General features: G+C 38.8%; 1 long non-coding RNA gene across 2 annotated transcripts in view; it reads left to right on the plus strand.

Annotated features, from left to right (window-relative positions):
- Positions 1-14,174: 14,174 nt before the first annotated feature.
- LOC136020851 (uncharacterized) overlaps positions 14,175-26,511 on the plus strand; it is a 72,370-nt gene continuing 60,033 nt past the window's right edge. For both annotated transcript variants that reach the window (XR_010615520.1, XR_010615521.1), the window contains exon 1: positions 14,175-14,282. This is a non-coding gene — a long non-coding RNA (uncharacterized LOC136020851). The remainder of the gene's footprint in view (positions 14,283-26,511) is intronic.

Consider the following 26,511-nt stretch of genomic DNA (forward strand, 5'->3'; position numbering starts at 1 on the left):
CTGTCTGTGCCTGCCTCTGCCAAAGAGAATCTCTACTAAGGGATAAATGAGATGTATGGATTACCCCTGTGATGCATTTCATAGCTGCCCTTGCACTGAGGGAGTCCACTAATCCCAACTCAATATAGGGATAAGAATTCAGTAATTAACTGTAGAGACACAACATTAAACATTTAGTCATTATAGAGAAAGAACTTCCCGTTTAGTACTCAGTCTCCAGTAGCCAAGGCTAAGCACATGGTGCACAGACATGTCTGTGCATGTAGGATCTTGCAGTGTAAAACATCAAGCAGCATGGAAAAAACTGGAGGGAAGTATGGCAGCCAGTTATATTTATAAAGGGCCTGATCCCAAGCCCATTACAGAATCTGCTGCCCATGGCAGGGGCATTGGAACTTGGTGATATTAAGGTCCTTTCCAACCCTAACTGTTCCGTGATTCTATTAACTTCAACACCAGCTTTGGACCAAGGCCAGGTATATTTGCACTGGCAGTGAATCTATTGTTTTATCTTTCTGTCTGTGACAGCAAACTGTAGGAAAGGGCGAATTCTTACAGTGCAGAATGTACTGAGCTATCACCTGCTTTTGGCAAAAAACCTGGAGTGCAGTTTTCCTATGAGAAAAACAATAATAATTCTTCAGTCATAGCTTTATGATTAAGTGACGTTGAGGCAACGCTTTTTTTCCTCCTAATCTTAATTTGCATAATTCCCAGGCTGCAATGCAGAAAAACCTTTGGAGCTATTAACTAGATTATAAAAATGTCATGTCAGATTTGAAAACTGTCACTAACATGAGAGTTTTAATTATGAATAAATTAAAAAAAATAGAAGCTGCTTTTCCTTTGGCAATAAGATTTTGCATTATGCACAAACACTAAAGCTTAGAGATGTTCAAAGGCTGAAAAGTAAAAGTGAGATAACAGAATGGATTATTCTGGAAAATAGGCGAAAGTAAAACTGATAAAACATTACTATTCAAATTATATCTTTACAGGAGTCATTACAACAGAATTAATGTTGTTGGAACACAGAGAGAAGCAAGGTTATAAACCATTCAAGCCAGAAAACTAAAGATTTATTTCAGGAAATGAATCCTAGCACTTGTAGCAGCAGATTAGTAACCAGAGATCCAGCCAAGGTGTGTCAGGAAATGCAAGGGAGCTGACACCATAAAGCACACATGCGCAACTCAGCAGTGAAGAACGTCTTTGTATTTGCAGCGATAGATTACCTTAGTGCTATGAAGGATCCTCAGATTTCACTGACTCTGCTCATATTCTTCAGTTCATTCCTAGGCTCTAATGTGTGTGCCTGGCTCTGTCCCTGTATGTCTGCCTTCTTTTAGAGTTAACAAACGTCACTAGTTTTCCCAAACATGTATCTACTGCATGAGATCATGGGCTGCCTCCAGCCTCCTTTCCCTCGAGAATGTACCCAGAGCCAAGGTCTATGCAACATGGGCAAGAAAAGTTACATCTACCTCTAATTGTATTGTGGCTTGATTTATCCAAAACTAAAATGCACTAGAACACTCAGCAGCCTAAGGGGGATGTTGTGGAGATAAACAATGCCAGGAAAGTATGTTACATGAAGGAGAAGCCCATACGTGCTTTGCCAGAGGTAAACACACATCAACTCAGATCTGGAAGCAGTTTTAACTCCATTTATGCTAGTTTGGCAGTCCAATGCCAGCACTGAATGGGCATGAGAACCTCACCATGCACAACAACCTGTCACAAGTTTGATGAACATCATGTTGCTCTTCAACACATGGATTTCCTGGCTTGGATTATCACCAGCCTAGAGAGGACTGCGTCATGCCCTGTTGCACGATGCAGACGTACTGCAAGGGACAGCTACAAGCCCTTGCATGCCAGAGAATACATTTCAGCTACTTACAGAATCATAGAATCATAGAATGGTTAGGGTTGGAAAGGACCTCAAGATCATCTAGTTCCAACCCCCCTGCCATGGACAGGGACACCTCTCACTAAACCATCCAACACAAGGCTTCATCCAACCTGGCCTTGAACACTGCCAGGGATGGAGCACTCACAACCTCCCTGAGCAACCCATTCCAGTGCCTCACCACCCTAACAGGAAAGAATTTCCTCCTTATATCCAATCTAAACTTCCCCTGTTTAAGTTTTAACCCATTGCCCCTTGTCCTGTGACTACAGTCCCTGATGAAGAGTCCCTCCCCAGCATCCCTATAGGCCCCCTTCAGGTACTGGAAGGCTGCTATGAGGTCTCCACGCAGCCTTCTCTTCTCCAGGCTGAAATCCAAAGTGAAGTTTTTTGCTGATGCATCTTCACTGTCACTGCTTTTTCTTGATGCTGTATTAAGCATCTCCTGTGTTGCTGTTTCCATGCTGGTGTGGATAAACCCCGGTGAACATGCAAGGCTCTTTGGACAACTGCTTAACTCTTGAGTAGCACTAATGTTCAGCTACCCTGATAACCTTTCTGCATCTAAATTAAAATCTGTATTCTTCGTGGAGGCAGAAGATACTCGCAGTGGTTGAGATATCCTAAAGATGATTAATTTAAGGCCCCAAAATCAATAAAATCATTACCACCATCTATTCTCCTGACAAAGATTTTTCAACACAAGAGACTAAAGCATTAGCAGCCCCACATTTAGGTAGGAGCCAGAATATCTGCTAAAGTGGTATTTCATGTTTAAATAGACTTAAATTTACCAGATCTAATGGATAACAATATTTCAAAAAGAGACTTAATCTATTTCATTACATTTTATATTACTTTGTTTAATAAATCATCTTCCACTGGAAGCTCAGTCTAAGATGAATTTAACAGACTTTATAAATGATGGGTCAATATCAACTTTGTCATAAATTCGTTTTTACTTTGGATACAGGCCCAGTGCGTACTTTTGTATTGCTTTCTTGCAAATGATCCATAATTCATAATTAACTTCGACTTAAAAGTGTGACAACACGTTTTCTTTTGTCAAGTGTGGGATTTTTCCCTTTAATTTTTTAGTGAAGAAAAATTAATAGTACTTTATTTGCAGGTTTAGATAATGCTAATTTCAATTTAATTTTTTGTATTGCATGGGGTAGTTTGAAACTCATCTAGCAGCAAGAAGAGCTGGATTAAAAATACACACTGGCACAAACAGTGCATGGAGGAATGATGGTTGTCAATGGTTCAGGGAGCTGCAGGGAGAATTCATGTTCCTTAATGCAGACAAAAATATTTGATTCAGTTCTCTTATTACTCATGTGTTAGCTTTTGCAGATATTTATAGAACTCACAGTCAAACTGCTGCTGTTTTTACTAAGCTCAAAACTGAAATGAAAACAATGAAAGGAAACAAACAAAGAAAAGCAGAAATACAGTCGGTGCAGAAGATCAAAGCTGGAAGCTGTAATCACCCTCCTGCTTGTTGCTGCATTGTTCTATTGTGCAGTAATTTCCCCATATATCAGATTGGGAATAAAATGAGAGTGTTCTCATTCACATCCAGAAGGCAGGATTCTTGCTGAAAAATCTCTAAGTATGGCAGTTCAGATCATCTGTGCTTCTGGCTCCTCATAGCTTCAGTGCTCAGCATTCCTCCTTCTAGCTTGTTCTGCTTTACCAGTCAGCACCTACAAACGTAGTTTTGAACCAACCCACCTGTGACTTGATTTCTCATTGTCCTGAGCATGGAAAAAGCCTTTGATGGTGAAGTGTTTTATGAGCTCTTTGATCATCTTATGAGAGTGGCAGCCACGAGCACCTATAAGCACAGATATAAGAGAATCCATATCACATTTTCTCACTTCTTTCTGGTCTCCTTTGTTTTAAAAGCGGAATTGCATCGCTTTTCATCTCTGCAGGTATTCCACCTGAAATGAGAGCATGGTGAAGTTTGCGTACCTTGTTTATCCTATTTGGCCACACTTATCAGATCACAACCTGGAAAAGACTCTCTGTGGAGGTCTTTTGGAGAAGGTGATTGATGAATTGCAGAGGAAAGAATCAGGTAGCTATAGAGAGGATGGAACTGTTGTGTGCTTTTGCCTTCAGCACTGATGTAGTTTGAGTCTTTTTCACAGTTTTCCCCTACCTGATCACTAATGCTGTTTGGAAAGAGCTCTCTTTTCTTTCCCATTAATCATCCCTGGCACATCACTCGCATTTTGCTTTTTTAACCTGTGTTCAAGGTCAGCCTTATCCCGTGACAGAAAAGCATGCACTGTGTCTTTCAGTCATAGGTCTGAAAATGTATGGGAGACGTACGGCTTTGATTTTTTAATCTCTTTTATGCAAGAAATGTTCTATTGCAGCTTAACACACTGCCTGATAAATGCATCACACAAGCACATCATCAGTCACTTTCTACCTTTTTTCCCAAATTTCTTTTCTGGTAGGTAAAAGAGAGATGACTTGGCTGAAGTCAAAGTTGATGCTGTCAGTTAGCTCCTCAGCCCTCTATGAAAGCATAGAGAGCTTGCTGGGACTGTGATGAATTCTGCAGGAGCTTTCAGATGCTGCTTGGTTTTTCCTGTTCGAACTGGATATAGAAACACCTGGCAGCAACTGTACATGCTCCCTTCCTCAAGGTTTGTGTTATCTAGTGGTTAGAACAGCTTTTAATCCCCGGGGAGAATTATCCCCAAAATGCTGGACTTTAAAACTCTTACTCAGCTGCAAGTTAGGAAAATGTCTTGTGTTGGCCGGTGATCATTCCAGTCTTTGATACTATATATTTCTGTTGTAGTCAAGCATCATGAAAAATGGTATCAAATAAGCAAACAAATAATACAAAACCAGCTTTAAGAATAGACGTAATGGGTGCCTACTTAACTTGTTAGGAAGTCAAGGATGGAGCGAGAAAAGGAAATACATCCCAAAAGGTGCAACATTGCTTGTTGGAAGCCATATTTGTTTCCTGTTAAAGTTGGTGACAATGATGAATTTACTTCTCCTAGCAGTTTCCTGGGAAATTAGGAAGTAAGCGGGAACAGGGGCCAAGAGTCAACCTTCATTCCCAAAGGACTAGAAAAACATCAGGACTGAGTAAATCAGCAAAAAAATTTGGCTGTGCTGTATTTGTCAAAGTCCTATGATTGGGCTAAAATTCAATGTCAGGCTGAGCATGATAGCCAGGTCTATATCCATTAGAGGTTGCACTTTCCAGTTTAGCTGGCCAAATTCAGCTCCTGATGTGCAGATGTAGCTGGCCCTTTACAGTGAGATTCCTCATGGAGACATTCCTATACGGATGGGCAACCCATGTCAGTTGCTGGTCTTCACAGCCGCCTGAGCTAGTAAAGGGTATTTTCAGAAACAGGTGTTTCCAAATTCCCCAGGGAGATTCAGGGAAATGGGCTTCTCATTCCAGAGGCCTCTGAACAGAGCTTCAGAACTGAATTACTAAACCCTTTTCAGTTTCAGAAGAATGTTTAGTTCAGATTCTTGGACGAAACCTCTGAGGTCTTGTTTTGTATACCTGTCACATTTCAGACTCACTTTGAATGTCATATTTAAACAGGAGCTTCATGTAGATTTGGGCCTGCTGCCATTTTCCAGGCAGAATTCACAATGATTTGAGAGGGAGGCCCAGTGGAAAGCTACCAGACAGAGTGTCTGGTGTTTAATAAGTGACAGAAAAGCTTTCTTTTTTGCTTTTTAGAAAAGCCAGAGAAAATTCCACAGCTAAAAAGTGAAAATGTTCTGCATGGTAACATAAACAATTGATTTTGCCAACTTTTCAGCAGTTGTAATGGTGAGAAACATTTTATTGACAAGTGCTGTAAGCTTCTTTTGAGAACTTTGCCATTTAATAACCTCTAAGACAGAAAAGTAGAAGAAAGGGAGGGAGGAGATGCGGTAGGCTGACACAAGTGCTGACCCCATCCTAAGGTAATTCTAATGCAGTGAAGTTTTAGAGCCTTTCTCTTTCATTAATGTAAATCAAATTCTACTGAATGAATTCAACTGTGCTTCTGGATTTGATTATTCTTTACCTGAATAAGCAGAGAAAAGTGATTAAATTTATCACTGATTTTTAGGTACACAGCTTTCCTTGTGCATAATTTTTCACTAACCAAGCTTACTTATCTCATAATATTAGAGAAATCAAAAGGAACTAAAAACCAAAGAACTAAAAAGATAAAAAGAATGGCTGCCAAGTTGCTGGAGGGAGCTAGCAGTTGCAGTTATGCTACTGCTCATTTGGGGTTTTGTGTCCCTTTTCTGCAACTCTGTTGTTTATACTATTTCAAGCTAACTCCTGTCCTCCTGGATTCCATTGTCTTTAACAGAAGCAATAATAAGCCTTTATTCACTGTTGTCTCTTATATCTTGAGAGAACAATACTGGAAGGGAAAATCTGTGTGTTTCTAAAGTACAAGAATGGGTACTTTAGGCAAGTTGATATCTTCAGCTTCTATCTGTAAAATTGGGACATTAATTCCTTTTCTCCTTTCCTTGTCTGTTTAGATTGAAGAGTCATGAGAATGTAGTTGTCTGTTATTTTACTCCTGGAAAGTGAGACTCTAATCTTGGTTAGGGCCTTAGCATGCTATGATAATATAAAGAAAATTGTCTTATCATGGTTATGTCAGTGGTGCCTATTATCCTTGGCAAGGGACCTTCAGAAGTGCACTGCTTTCAACTTGAGTCTGCTCAAACCAAACTAATGAATTTTACCGGCAGCTTTAATGGGCTACAGATGACTTCAATGGGGGGCAAGTTAGGCCACCTTGAAACACATTTAGAAATCCCAGTAATGAGTTACCACATAAGCCTTCTTCTGAGGTACCAAACTGGATTTAACTTGTTTGTGTTTTACATGTGCAAACACTGCCCAGAGGTGACTTTCACTGAATTCTAGTATTGCAAATCCATTATGAATACTGTGTGATTACAGGCAGTAGCATGTGAAGAATACAGCCTATATTTTAGCTGAATAGGTTCTTTCAGAGCTGATGGGCATCAGATTTGAGTAACGCCTGTAGGATTTGGTTCCAGTGTTTGTATTGTTATTAATTTGCTGTCGTGTACAGTAAGCAGTTTTTCATCTCCAGAGTTCTGTGACGTCTTGCCATGTCAGCAGAGACAGGATTGATTCAGGAAAGGACATTTCAGTTATTTTCTCTCGGTCTCTACAGCTCAGTAATCTGGCATTTCTGACATGACTGAAGGATAAGAAAAAATGAGAAAGTCTGCACTTCTATTCACAGTATACTATAACAGAAAATGGCAGATAAATTGACATATATTAAATTTCACAGTTAATCGTATTTCTGGCTCTGTGCTCAGTTGTGAAGTGAAGAAACAATGGAGGATAAGGGTGAGACATATATCAAATACACTGGCATATTGTACATACTGGGATAGGTCTCACACGTTTACCTTTGTGATACAGGGAATATAGAAGGGAAGGGCAGATGATAGTATAGTACAATTTCCCAGGGGGCAGACTGGATTCTTCCTGCTGTAGTTTTTGCTTCCTGGATTTGTAGGTGTGAGATTAGCCTGAAGGTCTCACTATAGTATTAGTTTTGGCCTGAACTTTACACTGTAAGATAGAAGTTGAGTTTAGTTACTGGGAGAAATGGAAAAAGCACATTTACCTTGTTCTGTTGTTGACCTTCTGAGCAATCTAGAGCAGGTCATTTTATCTACCTTATGCCTTGTTTGTGCTCTCCTTTCCCTTTGCAACACTTAATAATACTTAATGGCTGTACTATACCTCCACTATAAAGTTTGAAATAATGCTGCATAGCTCTATTTATGCTCTCCAGCTTAATGCTGGAGTATTAAGGAGTTGGGAGATAAATGATTTCCTTGGGAAAATAGTTAGGTGGTGTGGTATGTATGGTTAACCCCAGTGTCATAATAATTATTTAGGCATTGGCATTAAGTTCACCAGAATTAATTTTTTTCCCTCTGGTATTAAGAATGGAAAGCATTTTGACTTATAGCTTGAAGTATATTTATCTGTTATGATAGTACTGGATATCAAAAGTGAACGATAATGCAATATTCCATCTTTGAAATATTAATGGGCACCTTGAATTTCTGAGTTTCTGTCTTCAGTGCCTTAATCATTCAGTGGGATGGTGTGATCTGTTCAAAGATTGGCTTCAAATCTAGGCTGACAACGGTGTTTTCTAGCTAAGGAAATAATGCCCAGGTACTCTAAGCACAATACTTCATATTTAGACTGGGAGCATACAGGTATAAGGAAAGCGAAACAGGACACGGAATGTAAGCTCGTCTGAAGACAGGTCATGTGAGAGGCACTCTCCCAAATGTTAGGTCACATGATAAGAAAGTCTGTATCCTGAAGGAAGACTGTGATACTGGGATAAGGCTGTTTTTCAGGACTGTCTTGGTAGACAAAGGTCATCAGATCCTACCCTGAATAATCCTTACCAGGGTGGAATGTGAATGACACAGTACGTACACAGACTGGCACAGGGTAAGAGTTTTCAGAGGAGATTAAAGAATCTCAGTGCAAAGACTTCTCTGAAAACCCTAGCCTGAGTAGCATTCATCCATAACCCATGCTAACAAATCAGTGTCTGTGATCTGAAAAGAACAGACTGATGTTTCAGAGAGGATTTCTTATCAGTGCTATCATCTCCTGACATTTGGGGAAACAGGATCCATTTGCTAAGCAGGTCATGTATTTAAGAGATGGTTTCTTCTATAGTCATGAAACATCTGCCTAAGCACATATGTCCCTTAGCCAGAGGCAGGAGGAGGGTTTACAGTTCCAGTTGTGAGCATAAATATAGCTCTAAATAGCATCTGGACCAGGAAGCCAAATTTAAAATAGTGAATTGCAGGCATTTAGGGGGAAGGCAGCTTGACTAATGCTCAGTAATCACCAATTTCAGATGAAACTCATAAGGAAAAACAAGATGAGAGAGAGGCTATGGAGTGATTCTGGATTTCAGAATAATTGTCGAGAGCACAGAATTTGGCAACCAGATTCTGGCCGTGACTGAAATCAAAGCAGAATTAAAATTTCCTTAAAATAAATTCTTGGATCTAGCTTCATCCTCTTCCCACATCAGTGTAACTTACTTGTACTCAAGGTACAGTCTTCCAAACAGAGCACACAGCAGTGAAAGAAAGCTGAAGAAAATGGCTTATCTCTTTTTCTCAAAATCACAAACCGTGGTTTTCAGAAAAAGAAGACAAAAGTGACAGCTTTAGGACAAAGGGAGATCAAATAAAGCCAATTTGAGATGTGATTAAAAAATAAAAGAGAAAAAAAAGAAAAGTCATAATGAGCACATTTGACTTCTTTTCCAGAATAAGGATAAGTGGATTTAAGGGAAAATGTTTTTCTGTTTGATCTTTTTATGTGGATATGACTATTACAGAAAAGCAGCAGCACCCATACATCATGGTGATGGCAGCATCTGGATAGATAAAAGTAAGAAAACTCCCTGCATATGAGTGTTTGTCCCCAGTAATACCAGAGAAAAGCCTCCAATTAACTGCAAAGGGAGGGAGGGAAAAGATGCCACCTCAAATAATTCTTTTAAGGATGAAAAAATACAAATAGTGCCATTAAAAGAAAGGTATCTACTACCTGCCCACAGCTTCATCATCTTCTTATACAAAGATGGACTTAAAAAAATCTAACTGGAGATGTAAGATGTCTTTAAGGAACTTAGTAATGCTGAGATGCTTATGTTTAAGCATGAGTAATTTCACTAAAATTGTTGGTACTAATCATCTGCTTTAGATTTAACGTGCTTTAGTTCTGTGCACACTGGTGTCATAAATTGCAGTGCTGCAAGGCACAAGCACAGCAATTACTCCCTTAGTTTAAGGAAGACTGTCCCCTGTGAGCCCATTATTACTTTACTGTTGATGAACACGAAGTTCAATAGAAAATCTGTTACTATATTCAGTCAGCTAAATAAACCTGTAGCAGTTTTCACTGAAGAACTTTCTGCAGCCTTAAAATACTGTGTAAAAAAGCATTGTTTAAACTAGGTGAGAGGCAATGAAATCTCAAAGATTTCACATGAGGTTAAAAACCTTAGAACTCATTGCTCTGAAGGACCATGAGTAAGATTGCCTCTGAGCAGCTCTTCCTAAATTGTGGGTTATATCCTCTTCCAGCTACAAGTCCCTGTGTTGAATGTGAAGTAAATAAAATGTTTATTAACATGCCAATACGCCACTCTGGTATTTTCTCTGAGCGTTTGGAAAACCTATAGAGAACTTTCTAAAATCTCATTATATTAACGAAAAAGCGATTTTAGTTGCAGGATGAGAGCTATATGGATGAGTGAGCATCAGTAAACAAGCTTAGTTTAAACTGATACCTTGGAAAACCTTTTTCTAAAAACAATTAGTGATGAATTACTTTTAGCACTTGGGAAGGTCATTAAACTGTGTTCCCTGTATTAGCAAGAGCAAAGAAAATTCACAGCTCAAAGATGGGGATGGAAATCTGTAAAGTTTTTTTCCAGCCAAGGGAGCAAACTAGGCAAGGCAAATTGCCCTGAGCCAGCTTTGGTTCTGGAAACAAACAGCATCCTTGCATTTGGTGCATATAGCAAAGAAGTTCAAAGGGTACATAAACCAGCAAAGCCTTTCAAATCCTCCAACAGCTCTCAAGCATCACATTCATCTTACAAATATTCCAGGATTCCAAACTGACCAAAAATTGAGGTCAGTATTTTTTGTGCCACTCTAGCAGTTCAAAGACTATCCATTTGCACTCTTTGTAAATGCTGCTCTAGCAAACTTTTTCTTCACTACCTTGCCACTGTTAAGCCAGAGAGGAGAAAACTGATATAATAGATCTACTGTCAAAATTGTATTTGAGGCAATCAATCTGTACAATGACCAAGGTTCCATAGGGAACCTCAGACTATGGCATTTGCTGGGTTTGGATACTAATACACAATTTACAGAATTCAAAATTGAAGCAAAGAGCTAGTTTGAATTTTTTATGTTTTTAAATCATGTTCAGATTTGGCTGTACATCGTGATTGTCTGACTGTGCTCTCCGGACAAGATCTGTCAGATGCAGAAGCCACAATTTCACTAAGGTGGGCTGTGAATTAACAATGTGAATTTTAAATATTAAAATACTACCCTAAGTTAAGAGGACAGCTATGGTTAAAACAGGGGTTGAGAACACAGCTTGAGTTTGGGACTCAGGCTTCAGTTTTGTCTTCCTTAGACTCCATCTGTTATTTCACTATCTGTTATATCACTTCATCTCCTCATGGATCTTACCAGCGTAGTACTTTTAGCACCCTATTTTTTTCAGTCTAACACTGTAAATCATTTCCCCAACGAAACAGCTCATCATTTAATCTTCCATAAAGTGCTATGAAAATACAGGTAGTGCAGAGTTCCCTGGGAGAGCTGTCTCACCTTGGTGTTGAGAAAGGTGGAAGAATTTTACCTGAAGTACCTAGTACTTTGGAATCTTAGTACCACTACAGATCACATAACAAAGCCTTACCTGAAATACAGAAAAAACCACAAAACAGACCAGAGGCTTTACCCAACCAAGATTTTAGTGAGTGTCTCCTGTATGTCAGTTTCTGGTGGAGAGGAGAAAAAATAAGCTATTTTTTGTAAAAACAAATAAGCAATGCAGATGTTCTTCTGATCATCTTGATGTTCAAGTGAAAAAAACCCACACATTAATAAACCCGTGACTGCAAACCATCCTCTATTTCTTCTGTATGGTGACAGGCAAATGCTACTCCATATAAAATCTAGAAGACTTCACATCTAACTTCAGTAGGATTTGGTTTCAGTAATCACGGAGTTTCATTTAAAAGTAATCAGTTATTTGAAAGAAATTGAGGCAGAGGAGAGACAAAAATAGAAGATAAGGTAGTTAGTTACAACACCATATCTCTATCTAAATTTATGTTTCCTACTAGTCAAATTATTATGCTGTCAAAGGGTTTTTTAACCAGGCCATACATCAGAGCAGTGTATGTAAAAAAGTTCTCATTTCTTTTAATGTTTTACTTAAATTGGCAAAGAGAAAGAAGTAACATTTTCTCAAAGCTCCTCAGAGTATGTAAACAACTTGATGTCTAATTCTGTTTGTACCTTTGACACTTGCTCTTAAAAGAGCCAAATTGGACAGTTTTTCCTTAGGTAAAACACCCATATAAATCACTGCATGGGAGGCACAGGGACAGGAGAAGGAATGAAACTGAGATCCTCTGGGCTACAGAATATATGAATTCCTTTTAATGAGATTTTGATTACCAGCAGTAGTGCCTTGGAGCAAAAACTACAGCAATAATCTCTAATGTATTATTTTGGAGGAGAAATTTAAACATTATAATGTTAATCCAATGAATGTCCATTTTGGCTAGCTAATGATGAAACACGGTATAGTAAGTACATAGTGCTAACCAACTAATATGAGGAAAGATGTCTTTTATGGGTTTATGTAAAGAGAGATCAGTTTCATCAAGAATGCAGTCACTCATTTGGAAACCTTCCCATTTACTGAGTCTCGGGAATCATGGGGGATCAGAACCAGATATAATGAGATCATTTCCCCCAAGTAAAAATGCAATATGTGATTAGCCATTATTGACTATTATACAAAATGAAAAGGAGTTCAGTCCCACATCCATCTCACATAGAAGTCTGGCTATAGAATGAGGCCCGTAAACATAATTCATTTGATTGGAAGATCCCTGTTCTTTCATTACAGGCATATTTTAAAGAGAAGATGGTGGTATTACACATTACTGGTAGCTTTTTGTGAGAGGAACACAGAACTTCCAAAACAAACCACAAAATGAGTGAATTCACTCCTCAGTTTTCAGTATCAGTTCAAATTTCACAAGGTTATCAAACCGTTTGTGTAAGTTGGAGTATAAAAAAGCCTGAGCTGTCTTTTGTAGACTTTTAACGTTGCATTTTCTATTTGCCTCCGTTTGAAAGCTGGTGATTTGGAATGTTCTGGTCTGAATTTGTTTACATGAGCAGAGTCAAAATCAACACCACGGTCCTGGGTTGTGAAGTTGTACAATGAAAAAACATGGAGAGACCGAAGGAGTGCAGACCTGTATGAACAGACCTCGTTGTGGGTTTTGCCTGGCCTGAAGCTCCAAACTCAAATCCAGTTCTAAGAGGTCCTGATACAAGTATCAAAGCTATAGTTGAAACATGCAGCATCCTCAGACAAGGTGTCTGTACTCCTTGAATGTAATGACTTTATTTTGCTCATTTGCCTGTTTCTTCATCCTGTTCCCCTAATCAGCAAGACCAGTAACAAATCCCAACGGCCTAGGAGTTACGATACTGCGCTGAGCAGCGGGGGAATTTTGAATGCACCAATCAGAGGGCATTTTAGCCCCCATCCTGAACCGGATTGGCTGAGCCTGGCCAGGGCAGGTGAGGGTTTGTTGTGAGGGGTGGGGCTTGTTGCCCACCTCAGGAGCTGTGCCTCAGCAGCAGGCTCTGGGTGAGTTTGGGTCTGCGTTTGTGTTTTTCTGTCCCTTAAGTAAGGTGAGCAATGGTTTAATCCTGCTAGGCTGCTGGCACTGTACTCCGTGAGCCGCCATTTGCTGCAGGAGCTGGAACCAAGGACAAAGTTTGTGGCTGATGATGGGGTGCTGGGTTTGGGTCTCTGTGCCCCATGGGGCTGAACACCAGTTGCAGTAGGAGAGGACCCAATAATTCCTCATGATCTTCTGAGCTTTGCTGTCTTGTGCAGCATATTGGGCAGCATATTGTTGGTGGGGAACCCTCACTTAAACAGCGTAAAGGAATGCTGGGGAAGAGTGCTTACCACATTCGCTTCTCAGGGTGCCTGCTGCTGTCCCCTAGGAGGTAAGTTTTGATGAGATTGTAGGCTTTCATTTGTGAATACAATGGGTATCTTTATTTCTGATCGTCTGGGCATTGCTCTTAATGCTGTAGAAAGCATTTTATGTCACTTTATTTTGACCTCTCTTAGCCTATTTGCTACTAAGCTTTTAGTAGATGCAGTTGGCTTTAGCTGGAGAACCCTTAATTGGTATGGGTCACACCTGCCAAAAGTCAAAGGCAAAACCAGTAACCAGCCAGGTGCAGGGACTGGGAGGGGTGCAGAAATCAGAGGTGTAATTAAACTCATGTGCTCTGTTGCCAGGTGTTTTCTTGTTAATGCTCTGGGCTTAGAGACTGGACACGCCTGGATGTGGGTTTGGAGGTAGTGGTTCAGCAAGCTGGGTGTGAGAATGGGGACTGCATCCTGAACTGGACTACCTGCCTTTTGTTCTGTTCATGGTCTAGGATTCCATGGGCTCCAGAGGTGAGCCTGTTGAGAGGTTGTACATGGGATGGCACATTTATTGGCAATGTCAGCTAATGTTTCTGTGATATGATTAAATAGCAATTACTGTCTTTCCTTCCTTCCTCCTCTGTCTTCCTACGGAGTTGTGAAAAGAGCATGTTGAGATCTATTCTTGGGGGAACTGTGCAATTGCGCTTCTTTTTTTTTAATTATTATTTTAGTAGACACTTTTTTTTGCATAAATCCAAAATAAGAAACCTGGCAGCATGTATTTGAGGCACTCGGAATCTGACTGGTTTTCCTGGGTTAATGACAGTGCATTAGTAATGACTGAAGTAAATATAGTTTTTTAATATTCTTTATCCTGTACAAAAATAAAAGCTAATAATATTTGAATATTTGAATATTAATATACATTAGACTACAACCTTTTGGATGTTGTTCTTGCTGTAAAATTAGTTTATTTGGGTTAACTTCATGTCCAGTCAATCTTGTCTTCAAAGTCCCAGGGCATTTTGTGTCATTAGATTACAAAGTTAAGGGAATTTGTGATGGCAAGACTGACTTGCTTGCTTACCATTTTCCTTACACAAACATTTACATAGATCCATTTGTGTATGTTCTCACATGTATAGTTCTACTTTTACTGTAATTTATTCCTGTAAATTACTTCTTACTAGAAACAAGGGAAGTTGAGATTACTTGTCTTGGCACCATGACAGGAATGGAGTCTTCTACACTGGTTATATCGGTGAAATAAATATGAAGCAGGATTGTGTAACATATGAAGAGAAATTAAGCTCATTTAACATCAAGGCATTGAAAATGAATCCAGCTGTATTACTTTTCCAAGAGTTAAATTCGTCCTGTTTGTCTTCTCTGCTGTTAGCTCCCCTGGAGGCAAGACAGCTTATGCCAGCTGTTGGGGTGTGTGTCCAGGTTTACCTTTTCACACAGAATTCCCTTGGCTTTCATTTGCGTTATGCAGTTCTTTAATTGAATAACAACTAAAAAAAAAAAAAGGGGGGGGGGTGAGGGAGGAGAGAAAGAAAACAAAATAAAAGCCTAAAAAATATACATAGATACCTCCAAGGAAATGGCTTTCTTAAGATGTGAAGCTTGGCCCAGCTGCAGCTTACCAGTGTTTTTGTTTCTCCTGCATTGCAAGGTAACATCAGTTTAAAGCGCAAGGCATCTGTGCACGAAGGTTCATTCAGAATAGGCTTCACTTAAGTTACTAAGGGTGAATTGTGTGGAAGTATTTTATCAGATACAGTGTTTCCTTCTGCTGCACCATGTTTATACTGAAAACTGTGGCACTGTGTGTAGTACCTAGTATTTTCTCTGTCCTTCAAATAAGATACAAAATCAAAGAGACAAGGTATCTATAGTGTCCTTTAAAGACTGACCAAAGCTACCCTTCTCAAATGGGTCATCTCCCACACTGATACCTAGTTGAAGTGTAGCCGCATTTGTTTTGTGGCTACGCAGCTGGAAGACCTCACTGAGAACAAAGCGATGTTGCCAGAGAAGAATTTAAGCCCTTGAAAATCCGGTTATCATCTTACTCATCTCTAGCGTATCTTTGTTAGGACTAAAAAAAATCCCCAAATGTAATGGCTTCTCCAGAGAAGTGTTTTGTTTTTCCTTCAGCTCACTCAAGAGTGTGATGATAAAAGTTTATTTTCTGAACTGGATCTTACTGGAATGTTGGCAAAGAAGGTAGAAAGAAATGCATTTCAGGTTCCGTTTCTGAAGGAAAAATGACCATGCCATGACTGATGTATGGTTCTGTCATAGATAGTTTTAGTGAGCATGAGGATTGTTATTATTTTGCTTGCTTATGTTCTTTTTTCATGTCCAAAAGTTTTTTTGTAGTGTCTGTCTTTCAGAGTATTGAAACACTTTGGTCTCTGTATATTTTGAGCTTAACAAGGAAAACTTACAAAACATTGACTGATTATATCTGTCATTAAGTATTTCTGATTTTTCAGCTCTACGTAAATTATTACCATTGTGTATTAGCAGAGTCAAAGTGCTTTAGTACATCAGCTAATTTTTTGATAGTATGGATTAATGAGAGTGTCAGTAGAATGACAATCAAGCAGAATAATTCTTATGGCTGTCATGATACTTTTAATCAGGGTTAGCAGAAATATAATGTAAATCGTTCAATCAGACAAAAGTAGTGTTAATCCATCATTAAGATTTTTCATTGTTTAATAACGATCAAACAGTACAGGTAACATGGATATGTCTTGTTACAGTTGTGACAAATACATTTGTTTGCTCTGTTAGAATTTACCAAATTGGCAGATGCTAGTGGAGGAAAACAATTACAGCTTAGGCATACATACTGCAATGGCATTGTCTGTAGAGGTGCTGAGTGGAACAGAATGAAAATGGAAATTATTTTAGCCTTGTGGCAGCTGAAATTCAGGGTGAGAATGACTGGTTTAGACTTTTCTTAGAATCTGCATTCAGGAGATTTTAATTCCTTTCTTAGATGAGCCTTTGATTTGAGAATTTTGACTTCTTTGATTTCTTGCCTTTTTACAATAAAAAAAGGAATAAATTAAAGTTAAAGCCAGAGTAATTTCAAAGAATGTCAAAATTTCACTATAGGACTTCTGGAAGAAGCATTTTGGAGTTTTCAGAAATAACTTAAATGGGAAATTTACTAAAAAAATTTGACTGGACACACATGATTCTGTAGTGATATGAAGAGCGTGAGTTCCTTTCTAGAACTGTAACACCCATGCTGCCAGGTAGAGTGGCTTTTAGCCATTGGGACCCAGTATCAGTCAACACTGAAAAGTAAACTGTTCATTAGCTTAAAGACTAAAGCTCTGCTGTCCACCTCACACATTTCTGTTGCTTTTTACTGTGTGCCTCCCACTGCAGTTTCAGTGTGGATGATTATATGATGTGATAAAGTAACTAAACAACATTGTGCATTGTAGAAGTAAATTCTGATACGCTCGGTGCAAATGGGTGTGTTTGAGAAGTACAGGTGTGTTTGAGAAGTACAGGTCTAACCTTACAGTCAGAACTGCAGCAGCTCCTGAGTTGTTCACCCGGTCCCATTCCCACTGAGACTTTTGTGCCTCTCTAACCCATCTAGAGTAGGTGTATATAAGGTAATTCCGTATCAGTGCTTCCCCCTCACACACAACTGTAGCTTGGACAAAAAAGGATGTACAGGAGAGAAAAGTTCTAAAATATGTTCATAGAAGTAGTTTAAATCATAAGAATAACTCAGTACAGAATGTTCCTGACTGCAGGAAATAGAATCCAACTCAAACAGATTTCTGGAATCAGAAAGAGGTATTGAATTTTGGAGGTAGTTCAGAGGGAAGAGTGAGCTGTGGGGATTCGTATGAAAGAAAACATTAAAGAGTGTAATACATATAGTTTGTCTGAGCAGTGGCTACAGAGAGTCATAACAGCACACAAATGTTTGAAGGATCTAAGCACCAAAGAGGGAGTGGAATGCTGAATGCTAAAAAGGGATTTTCCTAGGAGTAATGTGTGAGGCTTCACTCAGCACCTCAGGAAAATTGAGGAGAGCTTCAGCTCTGGCATACTGTGGTGTCAGCCACACTGAGGGAGCTCTGAAGTGCCAGAACTGCTAGACTAGAGGTGGCACCAGAGGAACTCTTCACTGCTGGGCAGGCTTTAGTTTTCTGACAAGTTGAATTTGCTGTATGTCATTCATTGCTGAAGTTTGGGAAAAATGTGGCTTCCACCTCAGTTAACTTTCTTTTTTTTTTTTTTTTGCTGTTGTGAAGCTGTACCACCATTAATTCCAAAGGCTATTCTGGTAGTCAAAAACTGGAAAATTCTTACTTAATCCTTTATTCTGTCACAGCAAAGAGGACCACTAAACCCAACAGCAAAGGAGGTGCATTGGATGTGCAAAGAAAGCACTATATTAAAGTCTTTACCTTGAAAAAAGAGAGGAAGGCAACCACTTATAGTACTTCTTAGAAATGAGAATAGGACAGTACCTTTTGAGCTGCAGAGACCTTTCCAAGCCACAGGGACTTGACCTGAAACCGAGATAAGCATAATTTATGCTTTATACAGTTTGTGCTGAGGGGTTAGTCTCCTTTACAGGGTGCTTCACTTCATTGAGCTATCCATTAGACAGGTATAAAACTAGGAAAAGCCCTGCAAGTCCTGCTGAACTGTTTTTGGCATCAAAACTTTGTATCTTCATGATGTTTGTGTGTGTATGAGCGGACATCTCAAGAATAGCTCTTTTTAGCAGGTCGTCTTCACACACTGTATAAGTGTGTGCAGTTTATTGTGCAAATGTTTCTGTAACTATTAGCAACTCTGATTTGGTGTTAGGCTTAACTGTCCCTTAAAACCGCAATTACTTGTCCTTGAAGAAGCTAAATAATAGCAGGTGACTCTGGGAGAAAGCCACTGTGTCCATCTATCTTGCTATTGAGTTTCTTTTAAAAGAAACTGAAGGGATACTTTGACATGGCAAATAATATCCACACAATATTTGTAGCAGGAGAGACAATCTTAGATAAAAATATAAACACTTTTTACTTTGATCTTTCAGTCAAGTTTCCAAGATGTTGACAGAACAATAGATGAATTGGGGAGGAAGGTCTTATATGCAAACTGCCTGAGGTTTCTCAGGAAGTCTCATGAGATAGAGAGATTAGTGGAAATATCTGGAATGGGGATTGAAGGAAAAAAGCAAATAATCCACTGGTGAAGAAATGTGGCTCTGTTTGCAGTTGTGTTAAGGTTACGTGTAAGAGGGTTGATGCCTTTCAATAGAAGTCAGTGCAGTTTTGCTAATGACAGCTGAACTTGTTCCCTTTATAATACTGGGTAATGCTTCTACCCAAAAGATAAAACATCAAATCTAATAGCTGGTGAAAGAAAGAACTTCAATAAAAATGAGTTGTGTTTGTGTGGAGTGGAGCCCTGAGTGCAGTGTCTAGAACAAACTTGGGCTGCAGAGCTAGCTTTGGTGTTGCAGCATTCTTGTGTTACTTCTTTTACTTTCAGGTAACAAACAAAACTTGAAAGTGTGGAAGCAGTTGGGCAAGGAGACCAACTGAATGAACTTAACAAAAGATTCTTTATTGTAATGGACCAGATAAGATTTCAGTCAGGTCACTTTTGTTTGTGTTTCTCTTGCCATACTGTCACCTATCTCTTAATAGAGGGGCTCTCACCTTCTTGATTCTTACTGGAAACTAGTATTTTTTGAATACAAGTCAGCTTTCAAATCAGAATAAAGAACTTAAGATTTTTGTGGTTTTGTTCTCCTTTTTTAATAATATCCCAACTTGCTCATTGAAAAGAGGAGAATACAATTTAGAGAGAAAATCTAGCTCTTCATTGGAAGTGAACGTTTGGCATCATTTTGTTTTGCTTTTTCCACCAAAAATGGAAAGACTTTTATTGGAAGCTTTAAAACAAAAGCCTTTACAAGTTCACATGGAAATTGTTATATGTTACTTGGGCAGAAATCTGAAAATTCAGGTAACTTTCTCAGGTTTCAGGCAGAGAATCATAAATGCTGGTATCTTCATGGTTTTATTGAATGCTTATAATATTTTCTCTGAGGTTAAGAGTGTCAATTCAGTGGTTACCCTTTACTTTTCTTAGAATGAAGCTTTCCAGAACTAAGGACAGATGTCTAAAATGTGTTCTCTTTGATATGCTATTCATAATACACATACTAGTATCTAGAAGTATATTTATAGTCTTACAAATGCATCTGGAAATAAATATTGTACTGAAAATAGCCAGATTTTGGTTTATTCAGGGTGCCTAATAACAAGGCAGATGTATCCACATGCTGTTGTGAAAGTATCAGGAATTTATCATCTGTCTTTGCAAAGTAGAGGCAAGGGTATGTTGTGCTGTAATATAAATAGGTGTGGTCCTTGAACCCATTTGCCCTTGCTTACCTAGGTCAGGACACAACCCAGAGAGAGAATTACCTTCCCTGACAGGTTTGGTGCTTGTGTTGCTGCAGAACTCTATCAAAAATTCCCAACATGCACAATCAATAACTGTGGCCGTTGAAGCAAAAATAGAACAATTAGTAACCCAGGTGAGCAACATGGGAAGCTGAAAGGAGCAGGCTAGTGAGGACTGACACAGATAGATGTCAGCAGTAAAGAGTGGGAAAATAAAGTAGAACATCTGTCCAATTTACCTAATTGTGTAATAAAAGTAAAAGAAATCTTACTTTTTGAAGTAGTGCACTGAAAGTTCATGCACAAAATATACAAAGCATGGCACAGTTGGAGAAAGAGATACGGTAATACCTTGTGTGGCTGCGAACCTGGCTCACAGGTTTTGTTTTGGTGAAGGTCATGACTGATGGTTTGGATTAGTTGGCTGAATACTCAATTCCAGAGACCTGGTTTCTCTTTCCAGGTCTGCTTCTAACCAGTTCAGTATATTTTTCCCAGTATGTGTTGTTCTTTCATGTTTTATTTTTTGTCTGCCTTCTGTAAACCTCAAGATCTTTAGGGGAAGGGTTAATTGAGGTGTGACTGTGACTTCAGCTTTGCCTGGAGCTGGCAAGTGTTGTTGTATTACACAAACAATATCTCATAAATAAGAAATCCAAGATCATGAGATGGTAAACATTATCCTGAGAAATCTGCCCAAACATCAAGACAATACTGGATAAGTAAGAAGAAAATGTTTTACAAGTATGTGATAGGTATGTTTGGGCAGGTAAGGAAAGGGTCTTGCTAAAGTAGTAAGGGACTGTCCTGTTTGCAATTCTTTAACTCCATACTAGGCAGAAGGTTAGACATCTGTGTCATGAGATGTTGTTACAGATACAACTAAGCAAAACATGGAAATGCAAACTGCAATTCAAAAGAAAAGGTTAGATTACGAAAGTTCCAACATGGCTTTGTTTCCCCCCGCGCGCACACACACACACACACACACACACACACACACACACACACCACCACCCCCCCCCGATGTCTCTTACCTGGAAACCTTGACTTGTGTGTTCTGCAAGCTGAAAATTCTGACATTTGACTGAAGTCAGTTGTTACCCAACACAGCATGGGTAAGTACTGCATAATCTGAGACCCGAATGTGTTGCATTCTTTACCATGCCAGCTATTGGCAAAATATGAAGGAGAAAGTTTCTAAGTTATGAGAAAATTGAGATTTGGATTCCTATTGATGATAAAATTAATTTTATACCCAAAACTTTGGACAATGACCCTTTGGAGAGCAATGAAGAGAGTGAAAATCCCATAGGCAGTGAGTGTTGAAAGCTGTATAATAGTCTTATCACTTTCTGTAGCAGCCTTGGTTGAGAGTGCTGTAATTAATTATAAGGAAATGACAAATGGTCAAGGCTGTGCTGGAAACAGTGGCCCTGGTACTTGACATTGTAATGCAGCTGGGGAAAAGCTTGTCAAATCAAGGTTGTGTTAATTTATTAGGCAGCTATTTGTGCCAAGTTGAATAAAAGGAAGAAAAAAAGGTGGAATGGTAGTGCAAATATTAAATGTTGGGGGAATTTTCATAACCTGTGTACTTTAAAGAATAAAGTAATTCTGTTCACCTGGCTTCTGCTCCAGATGCTTGGCTGTGTGTCAGTCACACCTCACACAGTAGGCCACTGCTGAAAATCCATCATTATTAGTTGGTTATATCCTGGAGTGTTACTGAAGTAAAATCTTAGTTGGTTGAATTTCAGTTCAGTTTCTTGTAAGTAAAATACAGATCTTTCACACTCTGTCTTGTTTGACTCTTGGCAGAATATATGTTTCAAAATAATGCCTTCATCTCCTTTGATTCTTCATACATGTACTCTGCAAAAAATCAGCAGTATTGTGGTTGAATTGTTGGGTTCAGGGCCACTATTACATCTTGGAGCAGAATGTGACAGTGTGTGATGGTACTGCTTTTGCAGCTCTCCAGGTGGCTGTCACCAGCTCATCACTCCTGTTTTTTCACCATTTATTAAATTATACTGGGAAGAGGTGACTGATCTAACTGCAAAATAACCCCTCCTCAAAAAATCAGCACTTGATCAGTTGATTGCTAAGACTTATGTCATTTTGCAGTATATATCTGATTAGAGACACCTTTAGCTGAATGCTAAGCGTATTTCTACTGTGATGCAATTCTAAGCAGTGCTATAAATCTCTGTATAGATGTCTAATATATGGTTGTCATTTGAAAACTGAAGTGATGAATTGCAATTAATGTCTTGGTTTGCTCTGAAGGAAGGAGACGGGGCTCCAGTGGTCCTCTAATGTGCAATTTCTTGTCACTGCCAGCCTTCATGTTCACAGGATTTGTGCTGTTCCACTTAAACATGACCTGATATGGCCACAGTCCTCTGGACTGTGTTCTGGGTTTATATGTATTTTATATATATATATATGTGTGTGTGTGTGTGTGTGTGTGTGTATGTGCTTATATATAACAGTTGTATATGGACTGCTTTGGGCAGACCTTCTGATACCGCAGTATACTGATGATAAAGTACTAAAGACTGGTGCCACAACACTGTGGTAGCAGAACAGTCCATTGTCCCTGCTTGCTAAGAGTTGAGAGATGAACTGGCTGCTATGTTTCTGTTGATACCCTGATTCAGGTCACCCTCTAAGTACTGAGCAAAATACAGTGACCTATCTGTGACCAGAGGGGGCCATTCAGACATGGTAATGCTGTTAAAATGAGGGCATTTTTGACATGGATAAGAATTCTGGTGTGGGACAAAGCTTCTTTAGCATCAGCATGCAATTAAAGTTCTCCCTGAAGCAACTGGCAAGCTGGAATAAGGCTTATTTTCTCAGTACAGCTTTGCTGACTGAAGATGATAAATCTGTGTTTTTATTTTTTTGTTGCTGAGGCTCAAGACATGAAAATGTGTCTGAAGTCTTTCATTTCCACCTATTGAAAATGCCTTAAAAAGAAAAGAAATAAACAGATGGCTCTCATTAGCACACGAGTGCTTTAATCTTTTGCACATTTTAAATTTTATTTTACTTTCAATGTTTGTAAGTAAATTGGTATAAAATTAAGACTTCACCAGAGCAATTGCATTTCACACACTTCAATTCATGAAAAGAGAGGTGGACTCGATCCAAATTGTGACACCTGATGTAATCCTGGCATCACAGCTATCTATTATTATCAACAAATGCATTCAAAGTGAATGAAATGCAGCAAGGCTGGCCGTACACATCTTACTCAAGCAAATGTCATTTTGTACACTCCTGTGTACAACTGGGTATCTTGCCTTTACAATTCAAGCAAATAACTAATTTTAAGCTGGAAAAATACAGAACTCATCATTTTGAGGAACACGTGCAAGAAACTGTGGATAAAGTTTGCTGTTGGTATAAATTGCTAAAGTTGCAGGGACATCAATGGAGCTATATGATTTTCACCACAAAATAATAATTTAAAAAAAAGTAGCATGCTGTTTATGTTGAAATACAAAGATGTTGAAATAACTAGATTCTTCTCATGGCTCACTAGCTGAATGGTGTTTAACTGATGGGCTAATAGGGCCCTAATGCCCTGTACTGATGATAGAGGTTGCTAGAGCCTCCAGCTTCAGAACTTTTTGTCTTTACCTCATTCGTTTGCAGGTCATGCTTACTAAATTCTGTTTTAAGCCAGGGAGTAAGGCCAGGGATGGCTGCTGCCACTCTTGATCCTACATCAGCCAAAACGTGTTCAGTCAGAATATTCAATTGATTCGTTTAATAGGGAAGAGGTATCATTTTTTTAAGTATTAGAAGGTCATGGCTTCTCTAGAAGTATTGAGTTGTGTTTCTGACCAGTAAGATTTCTCCAGAGGAGATTCCTTGTGGAACCAAGATAACAGCCCAGAGTTGTTATGAGCAGTGGTTATGTCACACTGTTTGTGAGAGCAGTGTTATCAGTACATAATTACAAATGCAAACAGGTCTCTGGTGTCTATCCTGTAAACAGTATTGCATTCTATAAGGCTTGTTTTATGGGATACAAATTGAGGTCTGATGCTGTCCTATTTATTTTAGAAAAAAGCTGAAAATTGGAGAACTGCTGGATTTGTAACATCAGAGAATGAAGACTCTGGGGGAGGGAGAAACATTTTAATACTGTCCCTCTTAGAACAAAATTGTGTGTCAAGTGGCTTTGCTGCTTCCTAGGAGCTTTCTTAGTTTCTGAAAAAGAATGTTCATTATTGGTGCAGCATTCTGATTTAAAAAGAAAACAGTTCCATTGAGGAGTTTTGTTTTGAGACTAACCTTCTAAAAGACTAGACATTTGAACAGAAAATGGAGTACATCTCATTTCAGAAAGTTATCTTTAAATGGGGTTAAACATCCTCACTTGGCAAATATGATCTGTTTTGGGTTTGCTATCTAATTCCATTATTTTGGATGAGAGAACGTGTCTCAAAAAAATAACATGTCAAAATCCGAAAAAGTTGAAATGACTTGGCATGTTTCTGCTTTACAAAGGTTTTTTTACTTTGATATTTGAACAAAAGCCTCTCTGTGTCTGATTAAAGTACTTTGCACACAGTTCTCTGGACAAAGTCAGCTGTTTGTGTAGGCTGCTGCCGAGGCCAGATAGCGTTAGCTTTTTTATTTTGCTTTTCTGTATTTCCTAAGGCTATCAGGGTATTCAGTTCAGAGTGATTCAGTCATGATTCACGCTAGAAGAAATTAGTTATACCTTCTTTCTGTTGCTTTTAGTGTTTAAAATTAGGTGTAAATGACACTACTACTGACATCCATTTTCATGGAAAGAGTTCAGATGTCATCTTGACCATACTTGAGTCCTCAAAGCTTTATGGATGTCAAGAGGTCTTCTTAGACCTTGTGCCTTATGCTAGAACAAAGTACCCTGCATGTGTCAAGAGAAGTGTTTTTCTTCCTTGTTCTTAAGGTTCTACAAAGATGAAGAGTCCACACACTCTCCAGCCAATTTGTTCAGTGCTGAAATAACTTAATGTTTGAAAGCACTTCCAGCCATCTACCCTAGAGCTTCTGTGCTACATTTTTCTTTTGCTTATTGCTTTTGTTTCATCTGTTGCTTTGTTCTTAACAGCATTTCTACCTGTATATAAGCAGCATTGACATGCAGCTCCCTCAAATCATCACATTCTATACATATATTTGCACCTATACGTGCATGTTCATGTAGGGTGCATTCTAGTTTAAAAGATGGAATTCTGTGCTAATTATAATAACTTTTTTCCACAAAAGTAGAAAAATAAAACTGTCATAAGCTGGTTTTTGTCATCTGAGATATTTTGTGCATAGCCAGATAAAATTATTGCAGTGACAAGTCAATTATATGCCATGAAAAATAATAATTTCTAGCAGAAACCAGCCCTACACAGTGGTGGGTAATCAGAATATGTTTAAATTCATGGGTACACAGTTGATTTTTAAAGTAAGGAGCGCTGCGTATTGCTTAGGATACCTTTGGATTCTAATATACATGCCCATATTCTTGAATGCCATCTTTTACAAAAAGCCAATTTTGTATTCTCATATTGATACCTCTTCCTTCACATGAGACATTCTGGTTATAATTGCCAGACTGCAAACACCTCTGATAGTAGACAAGTTACCTAGAATATAACCCTGGGACCTGGAATTTGTCTAATAGATCTCAGCTGAGATGAAGCTCAGAGGGGGAGGATTAAAAACAGCAGTCCTTTCACAATGTGTATGTGGATTTACCTGAAGACTTGGAGAGTTTGGTAATGACTGCTACTGTTGAAGCTGCCTTAACTAAAGATACAGACCCTGTGTGTTGTACTTTGTATGCAGTCTATTAATTTTGTGGACTTCTATGTAAATGTACAAATCTTCCTTTAAGTGCAGTCTTGTTTTATGCAGGGAAATGACTGCAATGAGCAGGGAGCTTACTTCTGTTGTTTTGGTAAAATCAGTTTCAGAAGAATATTGCACAGAAATTACTTAGATTTTGACACTTTACTTGGCTATTTACTACTGGAGATCCAGCCCTTGCCATGCTTTAACTGACAAGGAAGGCAGTAGATTGGTCTTATAATTCAGAATAGCCTCTGTAACCATTTAGTGAAGTCCTACTTATTTATTCTGGTAGTTTATTAATGGCTAGATTCATTCCTTTTGTAGTCACTGCCGAATATTAAAGTAGTTATAAGGAGATGGGTTTGGATTAGCTATCTGATCATTGAGATTCATTCACATAGAAACAGTTTCTTCACTCAGTCTCAGCA

Source organism: Lathamus discolor, chromosome 12, assembly GCF_037157495.1.
Source record: "Lathamus discolor isolate bLatDis1 chromosome 12, bLatDis1.hap1, whole genome shotgun sequence".
Classification (NCBI taxonomy): Eukaryota; Metazoa; Chordata; class Aves; order Psittaciformes; family Psittacidae; genus Lathamus; species Lathamus discolor.